The sequence below is a fragment of the Nymphalis io genome, chromosome 1, assembly GCF_905147045.1.
Source record: "Nymphalis io chromosome 1, ilAglIoxx1.1, whole genome shotgun sequence".
NCBI lineage: Eukaryota > Metazoa > Arthropoda > Insecta > Lepidoptera > Nymphalidae > Nymphalis > Nymphalis io.
The window spans coordinates 2,052,193-2,066,830 of NC_065888.1; positions in this window are offsets into that span (position 1 = coordinate 2,052,193).

The following is a 14,638-nucleotide window of genomic DNA, read 5'->3' on the forward strand; positions in this document are numbered from 1 at the left end:
ACAAATTTCACCTGTGTATGTGCGTATCTGTCTGTGACCTTGTAGCTGCTAAACGTATAAATCTATTTAGAATTTGTTATGTTTTGTTTGATAGGTAACTTGATCAACAGTGTTCTAAACTGTGATTAAAGAAAATTAGTTCAGCTGTTTGAAGATTATCATCAGATCTTTTCTAAATGTTAAAAGGATGTAAGAAACTCCTACAGGTCTGATCGAATTAAAATTTAGTATTATACAACTAATATTACAATAGCACCGTAGTTGCGCCTCGTATTACGTGTTCTCATCTCGCACAAAGCCTATAGGTCGTTCCCCTCAATTCACCACTTATTTCATATTGTATCAACACGCGTCACCCCACACATCCATCTACATATATATGCACATAAATGAAACAATAAATATCTTTAAAACATAAATCAAATACTGATAAGCTCATCGATGGTGCAAATGTTATTTACGTAAATCAGTATTTTGTTGTCGTTACAATTGTGGACAATATATCAATCAGAATTGCCTTTATGTACTCACGATAAACAAATCACTATATTAATGAAATCAGTAACTCATTTTCAACTTTCAATCTTTATGTCATTATTATTGCAACAAACCAACACACACACACGTAACACACATCCACAATTTATTTTTTAATTGCAATGAAATAAAATTATGATTCGCTTACTTTTATAAAACAAGTATATTTATATGACGTTTTAATTAATTACGTTCGAGTTATATGTATGTTAAATTAAAGAATGTACGGGCACAATGTTTATGGTTTAACAATAAATAAATATACGCGATAACAATCTCAGAGTTATATAGTATGAAATGTTATAACACAAGCGATGATATTTCATCGACGATTTTTTTCTCATTTACAATATTTATTACGATTTTCCGAGACATTTCGATGTTCAGCGACGTAATAAATTGAATTGCGATGAGTAAAATTCACCTTTCATTCTAGTAGTAAAATAATATTGAAATATAATAACTGCAATAAATATTAAATAAACTTCTCTACTTATAGCAAGAGATCCCGAGTTTCTGAATTCAAACTCCGGATTGGAGCTATGAAATCTAAACTGTAACGAAATTGTCAATAATCTCGAAGAACTAGCATTGACACTCTTCTATAAGAAATATGAAAGTGCAAAAATACCAAGTGCATATGTACACAAAGTAAAAAAAAAAAAAAAAAAAAAAAAAAAAAAAAAAAAAAAAAAAAAAAAAAAAAAAAAGTTGTTTACTACAATATAATAAATAGCTTAGTATGATTATACATAAGATGATTTTAAATATTCGATTTAAAGAATTCAATCAACGGTAAAATCAGGACACGTGTTGCGTACAGAGTAGGGGTGAGGAACTTATGGCCGGGACAGCCGATAAGCAGACGCCATGTTTACTGTATGAACATTATAAATCATAGAAGTAAACGTTGCAGCCTTTGACCCATTGATAAATAGAGTATAGACGGATGCTCCTGTCTCGTTCGCATATATTTCAATCCTGTTAATAAAAAAAAACTACAACTTCATTCACTCGGCGATTACCGATAGCATGAATCGAATATATATATCCATAACATAATACATTTAAATCAACTATGTGAATACCTACGTTGTATGTTTGTAAAAATTAATCTGGAGTTACTTAGTTGTGTATTATTTCTGTCTATATAACAAATTTTAATAGGAAATTGTATAAAATATACATCTTAATATTCATTTAAACAAATTATTTCCCGAAAAAGAATGTATAATATATATATATATATATTTTTTTTTTCTTTTCTAACCATGTCATTCGTATATTATTCGCTATAAACAATGATTTATCTTGTTTAAATGCAATAACATTGTTATCGCGTTGGAATGGTGCTTGTTAATATGTATAATAGCTCTGGTCCAGTGGCTTGACCACTATTTCCTGTGATACAGCAGCAGTCGCTCGCTTCACCGATAAACGTCCCGACCGACTTCCGTCACACGCAACCCATCTACATCTCACTACATCTGTTTATATATAAATAAATAGTAACAAAATATATCAACTGATATATTAACGTGTCACATTATATATATTTTGGATAATTCTTCTCAAAACTTAATTATATATAAAAATGATTTTTGCTTTTCTTTGTATTCTAGCGTCCATTTACATTCAGTTTAATTCGGTTTAGTTAAATTGTACTGTTATTGTTGGCAGTTACGTGAAGGTTTCTGGCATAATGCCAGTAATTTAGAATAGATGGCGCGGATCGTATCGGATAGTCCTATACAAAAAAAAGTGACTTTCCAAATTATGCCGGTTATTAGCTTGTAGCTTGTATTAACTACTCGTAATTATATAAATAAAATTGTATCAAAATGAATTTATGACGATTTGTAGGCGACGTTGATAACGATCAGTAATTCGATGTTATCAAATATTTTAAGGTCAATTGCCGACAGATTCTGATAACAATATTTATATAACATATTAACGTATGTCGTTTGAATTAAATAAGCAAATCGAAAATATGAATCACATCACATGAATACAAATCTGATAGATTTTACTGATCAACTCAAAAAATATATTTAATTTAATATACAGCTACTACAGATTAAATGTAATCATACCACATAAAGGTAATTATTTGTGTGACGTGTGTTTTTGTTTAATAAAACAGTACATAGTTGCTAAGAAATAATGACTGCAACGAACTACTAAACTACTACGCATTAGTTACTTGTTAACTTCTTTGTATATCAAATGTCAAATGTACAGGTTCCTCGTATTTCTGTGATCCGGTTTGAATGGTGATTGAGCCAGTATAATTACGGGCACAAGGGACACATCTTCGATCCTGATATTGCCGGCGTATTGACGGTGTTGGTTATATTTCCTACTGCATCTATGGGCGTACGTCACTTTAACGTCAAGAGGATCATTAGCTCGCCTGCCTTTATAAAAAAAATAAAAAAAATATATCCTTTACAAGGCAATTTCTCTCCTGGCCAGCTCATCTTATACTTAAAATTACTGTAGAAAGAAACAGGTCAGACACACTGATTTAGTAAGTACATGTTTGATTAACTGTATAGGTACAGCAATTTAATTGATGATGAGGATGATGATTATTTTAAAACATCACAAAAGGGTACCTTATCGATGAAATTTCAGCAGCTCCTACAATAAACGTGGACGTCGTAAAACGATCTCCATATAATTTGGTCGACTCTTAATTACGGCATCACACCGCACTTCCTGCTTTAAACTCACAAATCAAGGTGTCAAACAACATGCTAGAGTAGAAATTGGGTTTTGTGTCTCATTTAATGATAAATACTTTCTCTTTTTATTTTATACGACGTACTCAACTTGGATTTTTTGTTTCTTTATTTCCTAATTTATAATTTATAATAAAAGTTTTATTTCAAGATTTCATTATAAATCTATAACTAAAATATGTTTCTATAGTTATACAACGACATAATTAAAATAATATATGATAGTAGTAAATCCTGATTCTAAATAAGTAGATACAATTATTTTCTTACATTTTATTAAAACAACGACCTCATGGCCGTGGTTTTGCCTGCATAAATAGTTTACTACATGTAAATTTAACTTAAGTAATTTTATTGTTATAATGTCATATCTCCGATTCCCTTCATCGTAATGAGACAAAATTCCTATCAAAAACGGGCTAGTAGTTTTTGCGTGATTCTCGAACTAATAGTATATTCTATCTAAAACAGTAACAGTAAAATATAATTGAAGACCAATCGACATATGCATTCTTGTTTATGTTGTTTAATAATATTTTATTGACAACGCATTTTTATAACGAAATGGAAAGGATTGCGAGGTAATCCATCATAGGTGTCGCGGATATGGCGCCAAGTGGAGCTGATGTCACGGTCACGCGTGGTTGCGTCACAGCATGGCCACTGGCTGCAACACTGAGCACGACCTTACGCCCGCGCTCGCTGTTTCAATGTCCACTGATCCATCTAACGAATGTAGGTTACCAGTTTTTCCACCAAGACTTGGTATTCGATTATTGTATTTGAAATTGAATAAAGATAAACGTAAATGCCTATTAATCTTTATAGAAATAGTAATTGTTTACCGCAACCAACGTTTCTTCTATAGTCTATTAAAGGTGATTTTCATATCGTTTTTTTGCATGATGAAGGCAAGTTTATTTTACACAAAAGTGGGATTTCAATCTGAATAATAGTTGAGTTGAATTGCCTATACTCTAACATAATCCAAAATAATTAGAAAATGTATTCTATCTTTTTTTTCTGTCTTTTTGTTTCATAAGCATAAGTTGAGATATTTTTTTTATATATCTTAAGAAGGCAGTCGAGTTAATGTTAATGACCTTCACCCGTAGATACATATTAAATTTTAAGAGTAATATGAACTAAACTTTACTTGGTAATGCGCCTTCGTGCAAGCCAGCCTGGGTAGGTACCACCCGCTTATATAATATACCGCCAAACAGCAATACATTGAATTTTTATTTTCCAACTCGCAGGCTGAGTAAGACAGTGTGACTACATGCACAATGGACATAACTACATAGATCCCAAGATTTGTGGCGCATTGACGATTTAAGGAATGATTAATATTTCCTACAGAGCCAATGTCTATGGTAAACATTTACCAACAGGTGGCTCATTTGCTTGACCGCCTAAATATTATAAAAAAAAGAAATAACAAAAACTTGTTTCATCAAATTGAAAGTTCTCAACAAAGGATATATTTATATGACCGTATTTTCGATGATGATTAATTACATTTGACTCAATTATTCCGTGTTCCATTGTCCGACCGGATACTTGTCATTTTAAATTAACAGGTGAGCATAGAGATTAAAGCGTTGCACGGCGGCTCTGCTTCGAGACCTATTATTTAAATCCCGTTGGACGCGAGTTCCATTATCGTCCACTGGTCGCCATGTAAGTGAACCCGACTAGCCTCAAAATCCTATTAGCATTGGAGGAGAGGCATTCACATATATGTAAATTACAATGGTGTTTCGTATCCTATTATAGTATACATTTTTATATTATTAAGTTACCAAATAATGCTATTTAGCAACTATATTTTTTGGCGTCGTTTATAATTACCCGACCCAACGCATAGGCTTGTTCAATTGCAATTTTAAGATAGAATATGCTGGTCTATTTTTCCTGTATCTATTTCATGGAACGACAAGCCTCTTGTACAAAGTTTTGTACCTTGTCACTTGTAGCTTCGACAGCGTAAAATGTATGTACAAAAATATGCCACAGATAAACGTACTCTATAGCGAATATTTGCTCTGAAACTATAAACTATAGTGATATGAGGTTAGTGTTTTACCAAAAATGTCCATGGAAGACAGAATGTAACAGAAAATTGGTAACTTAATAAATACTTCATACCTGCTTATTCATAAAAGTGCGATAATATTTATAAAAAACAAAACTATTTTTCATTTTTCAGAATATGATTAAACCAATATGTACTGTAATTATAAAAAAATACAACTAAAAGATAAAGTAGCAAATTGGTATTATTAGACGGTAATAATAATAGTGTTTTAAATTTGATATTGTAATGATATTTTAGTAATCTATGATATTTCGAAGTAAAGATTGAAACGTTTATAAGAGTTCGTGTTCTTAAATAATAACAATGAAACAGTTCAGAGCAGAACGACGTCACCGCAACATAATTACAATTTCTGATTCGATATCAGAGAACAAACAACTTAATCAGAGAATTCTCACAAAGAATTCTAATAATCCGAACTTCAAAAATGCTTCATTTTATCTATAGGTGCGGGCGTTATGATACTAAGACAAACATCATTACTCCGTAATGACTGTCCAGGCTCTCTATCTTTTGTGTTATCACCCAGACTAAATTCCAAAGAATACAGCGTCAAAAGTCTACCTCTTTAACATCATGAATTCACCCCCGAAGAACCTTATACATGCTCGTTCACGCAGAAATACTACCAGGGGTCATATTTTTGTAAATAATTTATCTCGAACCTGAAAGATATATAAGGTTTTCACGACTTACTCACCATTATTTTTCATGCTGCATCGACTTCGGAAAAAAAATAAAAACGAAACTTATCAAGTACTTTCACTTTGCTCCTTCAAAGTTGCCAACTAATTTACATTCTAGATATGGAAAAGTATAATGTTAAAATGTTTCTAAATTGACGATTTATTTTAGTGGTTCAACGGACTTTTTCTATTAAAAAGATTAATAATATCGAGCGATGAAAGTAAGTAAAAGATAATTATTTTTAATAGACGTATTAAGTACATTAGAGCAGAAAAAGTCAGGGAGCCAGCTGGTCGGTCGAAGGGCAGGCGAAGCGTAGGTAGATGTCGCAGCGAGCAGCGACAGTAATTATCGCCTGAGTCGACGACTCCGGACCGAACGTTCACCCCGAGGGTCGGGCACAATACGCAACTGTCAGGATTGCAGCCATTCTATCACAAATCTTAAACAAATTATATGCAAACGCAATAATAACAATCTTTTGTTACTCGCTTTATTTCAATACTAAGATTATTAAAGTCTCCTATCTGATTAGTTTTATATATTTTCTAATATCACAATTAACTCAATGTACAATTTATTCAATGTACGACTTAATGAAATGACACATAAAATTATAATATGTCATTTTAAAATTATAAACATGAATCTTGTAATAATTGTTACTTGGAAGATCTACGTCTTGCCTTTCTTATTCGAGACGATGCGTGTTATAAAACTGCTGTTGATTGAAAGCGAAAATAATCTACACTCTCGAACGAGTATATTACTTGTAATTATTGAAGTGTAATGTGAAATTCATAATAGCTTATTATTTAGGTAGTGTCGCAATGGTGGGGCGAGGCCTAGCCAAACGGGCCAGTCGACGGCTCACGGTCGTCCGCCACCCACTCGCCGGTTAAGTCCATATAAAGCATATGGGCGCTCCACTCCTCAATAATAACCATATATTATATGAGTTATTTAAAGAAGCAAACGCTGATTAACTAACAAATTAACTACACTACATCTAGTACCCGTAATCTTTTGTTTATACCCTCCAGCGAAGTCTAGCAAACGTTCAAGATCTTTGGAAGTGCAGTTTGAAAGCGTCGACCGTCAAAGGATTATTGACACATCGACAAGTGGCGCTATTGTTCTTTTTTATAAAAGTGCAGACAGATACATGCACTATATGGATAAATACATATTCATGCAAGAAAAATAGCGTACCAGTTATATTTTTATCGTATTAAGCGTTCGGCTCAACGACGACCCACGGCCAAAAAAAAAATTAATTTATTCATATAAATATTTTTTTTTCTTACTGCGTATTAAAATAAAAAATTAATTACATTGCAATTAAAGTAACCATACATTGAGCTATTATAATTACAGGTACAAGGGTTATAACACCTTAATAATATAGTTTTAACTATAGCATTGATGATGAAGAATAGATTCATACAGGTATATATCGTTATTATTACTAAATAAATAAAAAAAAAAACAAAACAAAATAAATAAATAAAAATTACCACCTGGTAGCCCGTTTGCCTACCTAAAATAAAAAAACGTAAATGTTTAAACGCTGTGAATTGATTTGATAATGGGTACTACTTGAGTACTTGCCCACTCTGGACCCCTTCGTTTTAATATTTGTGATATGGCTAAATATATCTTATATTTAGCCTTATCACAAATATTAAAACTTTTTTTTATAATTCAATGTTTTATATTTGCAAAACATATTATCATTAATAACAGCATAATTTTCCGGTTAACATGATAACTATGTCAATTATTAGTCAAGTGGTACGTAGGTATATTGTGTTTCAAAATTTAGTTATTAACCGACAAAAGAACGTGGTTCGACAGTACCCGATTTTTTTATCGTCGTATTACATACAAAATTTAATAAATAAATTAAAATTAAGTAATAATTACTCTATCAAAAAATAAAAATATCCCCAGTTACCTCTGTTTCAATTAATTTTAAATTATACAGCGTATAATAGAAATGTTTTGATAGAAATATCAACAAAATGAAAGGCTGATTAAATGTCAGATGAGACTTCCGAGATGCGGTAGGAGCGGTCCTTCTCATTAAAAGGCGGATTGTGTTGAACAACAATGCGTCATTACCCTCACCTAGTCAAGCGGATTCTCGCGATCCCCGCAAACTTTATACAAATAATTACCATCGCTTGCTAGTGAAAGCTTCCTAGTACTTAGTAGCAAACTGTAAATAATATTACCAGTGGAAATAAACACTGTTATATTTAAGAACAAAATGTATACTCATTTTAATTATCTGTATATATATTATACATTAAAACCTTCTCAAAAAGGGAGAGGACGCCTTAGCCCAGCAGTGGGACATTCACAAGCTGTTACTACTACTTACTATATTGTATATTATTAGTGTAATTTACGTGAATGCTCTTCGTATCTCAGTTTGCGATGGATTTTAGTTTCCGCATATTCATCAATTAGATATCAACTAAAAAATTGTCCTAAGAATTAAAAAGTAGCATAGCCAATTACGTCGCATACGTAAGGACTCTTCACGAACTAGAGTTTGGGAACTCTCGACATTTTCAAAGTCGACAAAGTCTCAAATCTCGAGGCATGCTAGAATAAAAGGCCCGGCAATCCCAGGACTTCGAGTCTTTTATAAATAACTTTAATAAATTTATGGTTAATTGTATTATAAAATTACCATATTAGCCATACCAAATCAAAATTAATTGAACATTAAGTGTTAGTAAAGTAATTTTAAAATACTTATAAATTATAATATAAGTAAGCACCAATGACAAAATAAAACGTATTACGACCGTAAATAGCATGAAGCAAGTCCTGAGTCTCGATTTCAATGATTGTAAAATCTGTCAAAAGTCCCGGGACTTCGAGACACGAAACGTCCCGGGAGCCAAAGCCATTTTGTATTATATTTTATATTTCAATAAAAAAAATGTTTTAACACTTAGAAAATAAACGTATATGTACTTAGCTATATTACATTTTCGAATCGATCGTCGAATTTAAGAAAATAAAAGTGAAATTAGTCAACAATAAGGATATAACACCAGAAATTATTAACAAAATGAGATTTAGTTGATAACTTCCTTCTTTTTGAAGTCCGCTAAAATTACACGAACGATTTTTATATATTTAATACTATATACTATCGTATCGTATATAGTATTAAATATATAAAAATTTACACTCACATTATTACAGTTTTATTAATTTTTACTGGTGGTAGAGCTTTGTGCAAGCTCGTCTGTGTAGGTACCACCCACTCATCAGATATTCTACCGCAAAACAGCAGTACTTGGTATTGTTGTATTCCGGTTTGAAGGGTGAGTGAGCCAGTGTTATTACAGGCACAAGGGACATAACATCTTAGTTCCCAAGGTTGGTGGCACATTGGTGATATAAGCGATGGTTAACATTTCTTACAATGCCAATGTCTATGGGCGTTGGTGACCACTTACCGTCAGGTGGCCCATCTGCTCGTTCGACTTCCTATTCTATAAAAAAAAGAAGAAAAAAATTCTCTCCGTTATTATCGTATCCTTTCCATTACCGTATTACTGTTAGTCGATCTTTGTTTTGGAGGTCGTTGAACTTGTTATCTATGCGTGCTGTAACAGTCTAATAGACTACTTAAATTACGAAACAGAAAATCTGTTGTCAATTTCAAAAATGTCGTTCATTACTTTTTTATTTTACTAGTTACGTCACACATTTTTACGCTAAAGGTACAGATATAATTGTGTAGAAAGGTAATAAAGCCTTTTGCTTAAATTATCATATAGAAATTCGCTAGTCTCAATTATTTTATATTATATACACATTTTTAAAATACACATAAAACTGATTTTACACTTCAATATATTTATATTATTCCGAAATATAAATTACATTACATAATTTAAAATATTACATGAATTACGTTTAAGTATTCTATTTAGAGCTACCGTGGGCGAAATTAATATTTACTAGCATATAATACATGTTACGTGATGTAAAACATATTAAAAACAATTACTTAGTATGTCAAAAAATCCTCATCGTAGGATCGCTTGTCCGTATCGCTTTGCCTTATGATAGCTACGCCACTGTCCATAGGTAAATACTTACCTCAATGTTACCGATTATATATCATACGGCCGCATAATATAAAATATTCAAACGACCGCTTAATATTTTTCATCGCACTTACTTTATATTTGTCAGTTCAGGAAGGCGAGTAGTCAACTCGAAGCGTTGTTAATAATTAAAACATCGTAAATGAAATAATTAATCCCAGTTAACTATCCCCTTACACCAACGCTATCAGCGACCTAGCAATTCAACAAGATAAATTAGTTTGACTATTTGGGGCGCATATTTTAGTGTTTAAACATACGGCTCGGCGTAAAGCTTAAAATAACTTTGTCAATATTATGTACATAGATACAGAGTATACGTTTGGTACGATTTGTTTTCTATTTCCATACATTTATGGTATCATCACAGCAGTACAGTAACAGCCTGTTAATGTCCCACTGCTGGGCTAAGGCCTCCTCTCCCTTTTGAGGAGAAGGTTTGGAGCTTATTCCACCACGCTGCTCCAATGCGGGTTGGTAGATGGTATCATGGTATCATCGCGTGTATAAAACTGCAACAGTTCCTTGAACTGCTTTTACTTATAACAAATCAACAGATCTGTGACCAAATTAGTTGGTCTCGGGTAGTTGAACAAGGGAGGGCGGTGTTGAGAGCGGGTGGGGCAGGACGCAAATAGCGCCGTGACCCGGCCATTGACTCGGTTTATCCTAAACCGTCCCACTACTCTAGTTAAGCCGGCAAGACGCGAGAAGCCGAGCCAATCTGCTGTGGCTATCGACGAATGTTCCACACATTTAGGCTATCGTCATGACCCAATTTTGCCAAATGTACTTTTATTTGAATATATTATAAAAGCGGCTCAAACAGGAAAGTCTAATTTTAACGTTATAATAATCTGTTCATTTACTTTTAAGTCAAAATCACGCTCAATAATAAACATGATACCCGTTAGTAATTTAAATTTGTAAAAAAATATATTTGTTTTTTATAATAATATTACTTTTCAATCAATTTTTAATACAAATCTAAATATAATTATATTATAAATTTTAATAACTATAAATAAAAATTATAATTACTTATATTTAACTGGAAATAAATGAGGTCCTAATTATTTTTAATCTTCATAATAACTGGAAAGCAATTATAAAAGAACCAAACTTTGTAAATGACACGTTTGCTTTAGTGGTTATGTTCTCTGTGTTTGCTTATATTGAACGAAACATTGAGTTAAAGTTACAGTTGACAAATTTCAAATATTTCACTATTAAATACAAAACAAAAATAATAATAATTTATCACATAATAATACAAACAAATGATGAACAAAACGAAACAAAAAATAAACATTTTCCTAAAAACAAACAGATGTAAAATATCTAAAGCCGTAGTGAAATGAAAATAAATATTTCAAAATGGTTTTAGGCAAACAAACTTCTAACAACGTTTTTTATTTAGCGTCAATACGCTTAGAAGTATATAACGTAGGTATCCATTGATTTATAACATCTTCGTAAATGACTCAACATCTGTTAAGGAAAGATATTTAATGCATACGACATAATTAGACTCATCCTTTTTATAAGTATTTCCTCATTAGTCAGTACAAAAGACGAGGAAGGAACTACGTAATAAGGCATGGCTCATGCGTGCAATCTTTTTCAATACAGGCATACCATAACTCCTGATTATGCTAATGTAGCCGTGATTCTGTCGGTATCTCCCATAAATGAAGCTTGTGCTACCATTAAAAGTGGATTATGAATATGCGACTACGGTACGGGATTAAACATTTCGCTTTTGAATAGGTTGTAAATGACATACGAAATTTCAAATACATTAAAGTGCTTTTTATTATTATAAAGCTGTGATTTGTATACATTTTAAAGTTTTTTTTTTCTATTATAATAACATTGACTAAGCATTAGAAGTAGAATTAAAATCAAAAAAAGCAAATTTCCGTCTCCGCAAGGTAAAAACATCTTTCCTGTGGTAAGTACTCTATAAAAAAATTAAGATTATTTCTCATTTTACTACATACATTTTATGCACTCAGAAGTAATCAATATACATGGCATATTATTCTACACAATATATTCATCCAGGGCATATGTTCGTTTCTTCTCAGTTCTTCGCGGGGGACTCATTTTGATCCAATAGAATTAAATTTTGATACTTGACAATCCAAAATCAAGACTTTTTCAATAAAGCATATTTTGATTTTTAAATATAATAAGTAGTTATTCCGGTAATAAAACTAATTAAGAAAACAAAAGAACGAATTCATTAACTACCCAGTACCCACTAATCATGTATTCTACAAAAATACTTGGTATTGCTTTGAAGGACGAGTGAGCCAGTGCAATTACAAGCGCAAAGTACATTACATCTTAGATATCTTTGTTAGCAGCGCATTATTAGTGCAAGGAGTGTTAATTACTTCTTGCAGTACCAGTTTATGGATGAGAGTTACCACATATTATCAGATCATTTGCTAGACTGCCTTTCTAATATAAAATAAAGAAATAAAATCAGAAGCATCGCTAACAACGCAGCTCTAGTGACAAAACCATTGTTATTACTAACACGCTCTAACATCACTCGGATTCTCGACCTTCAGTTGTAAGACTTGTAAGCGATGAACGTAATGCAACTGCGAGAAACGTTCAATCTCTCATGCATATAATTCTTTACATAGTTAGACAATTTGTTTTACTAGCGCTCGCTCTGTATAATTGAAATTCGACCGTAACCATTATTGAAAATTTGAGGAAAATCTATATAAATTTGCATGCATTGCATGCAAATTTATATAGATTTTTGCATTTTTTTACATTTTTTTACATTTTTTTACATTGCATTTTTTTACTCTTTTTATATATTTTTTAATATTAAAGCTAGTCAATAAAAACCAAAGAAAAAGAAAATCTGCTGATAGAAAGAGAAGAAATAGTTACTGAACTGTTTTGCTTTTGCCTGTTCATGTAATATAATATGTATGTTATGTATGTAATAGATATTAAAACATTTTAACATCGATGAATAAAAAGTTTATAGATCATTTTAAGCAAAATATTTTTCATTAAACCAAGAGTATTGAGAAATAGTGTGTCAATGCTTAAATTGAAAATCGAATTATTTTATCGGGCCGTAACTGCCATATTTTTAAGCTTTATTCCTATATAATTGTTCTATCAAAGGCTTATATATTTTAATAATAAACTTGTTACTTTCATTATTCCGTACCGTACCGTAACAGCCTGTGAATGTCCCACTGCTGGGCTAAAGGCCTCCTCTCCTCTTTTTGAGGAGAAGGTTTGGAGCTTATTCCACCACGCTGCTCCAATGCGGGTTGGTAGAATTCACATGTGGCAGAACTTCAGTGAAATTAGACACATGCAGGTTTCCTCACGATGTTTTCCTTCACCGTAAAGCACGAGATGAATTATAACCACAAATTAAGCACATGAAAATTCAGTGGTGCTTGCCCGGGTTTGAGCCCACGATCATCGGTTAAGATTCACGCATTCTTACCACAGGGCCATCTCGGCTTCATTATTCGCTTTTCGCTATTATACTATTATTATATATATATTCGATTTTTTTCATCAACTCTCCTTTCATCACTCTCTTGTTGGATGATATGAATATGAATATAGGAATGTAATTAACAAAACATCCCATAGTCGAATCAATTTGGTTGACTGTAGGAACAAATTGTCAGTATAAGAATATTGTCTGGCTGCAATGAAAAAATAAATAAACGTAAAGTTCCTGCGAATACTATTGACATTATTCAATGAAATGAAATACGACCGCACATGAAAGTTAATTAGACGTAAACTGTTACAACTCATTGTACATACGCAGTTATCTGACGCAGACTTTATTTTATCCTGTCACCAAACGCACACTTTCAGCTTTGGTTTCACACGCTTTGTTCAAATACAATGAATGTCTATGTTCTTTTTGTTTTCATTCAGACGACCTTTGTTGATAATAAGCAATATCGCTACTTATATAAAAGAAATCAAGCGACGTGAGATTATTAACATTTATCATCAGAATACGTATTCTTATACATTTATAGATACTTAGAATTCCATGTTGATATCATGTTCTCAGCTTCTGTTGACTCAAGACATGCGGTTTCTGTTCATTGACTTCAGTTGACTTTGAATTTATTTTAATTGGCTCCGAAATTGTGTAATAGCTTCTTAATGCACCGTAAAACTATTTGCCGACAGATACAAGGATTTTGTGGCGCTTCCCACGTCCGTTGAATTGGTTTACGTCAATGCGGCCATCAAGTCGAAAATATCCATCCAACACGCGAGCTCTAAACGCTTAAAAAGCATGTCAATCAATTTACATTAGGCTTGCTGGCTTCATATAGTACGAGCACCTCGACATGGCTTCGCACGGATGATAATAATAATGTTCTATCCTTTTATAATATATAAAA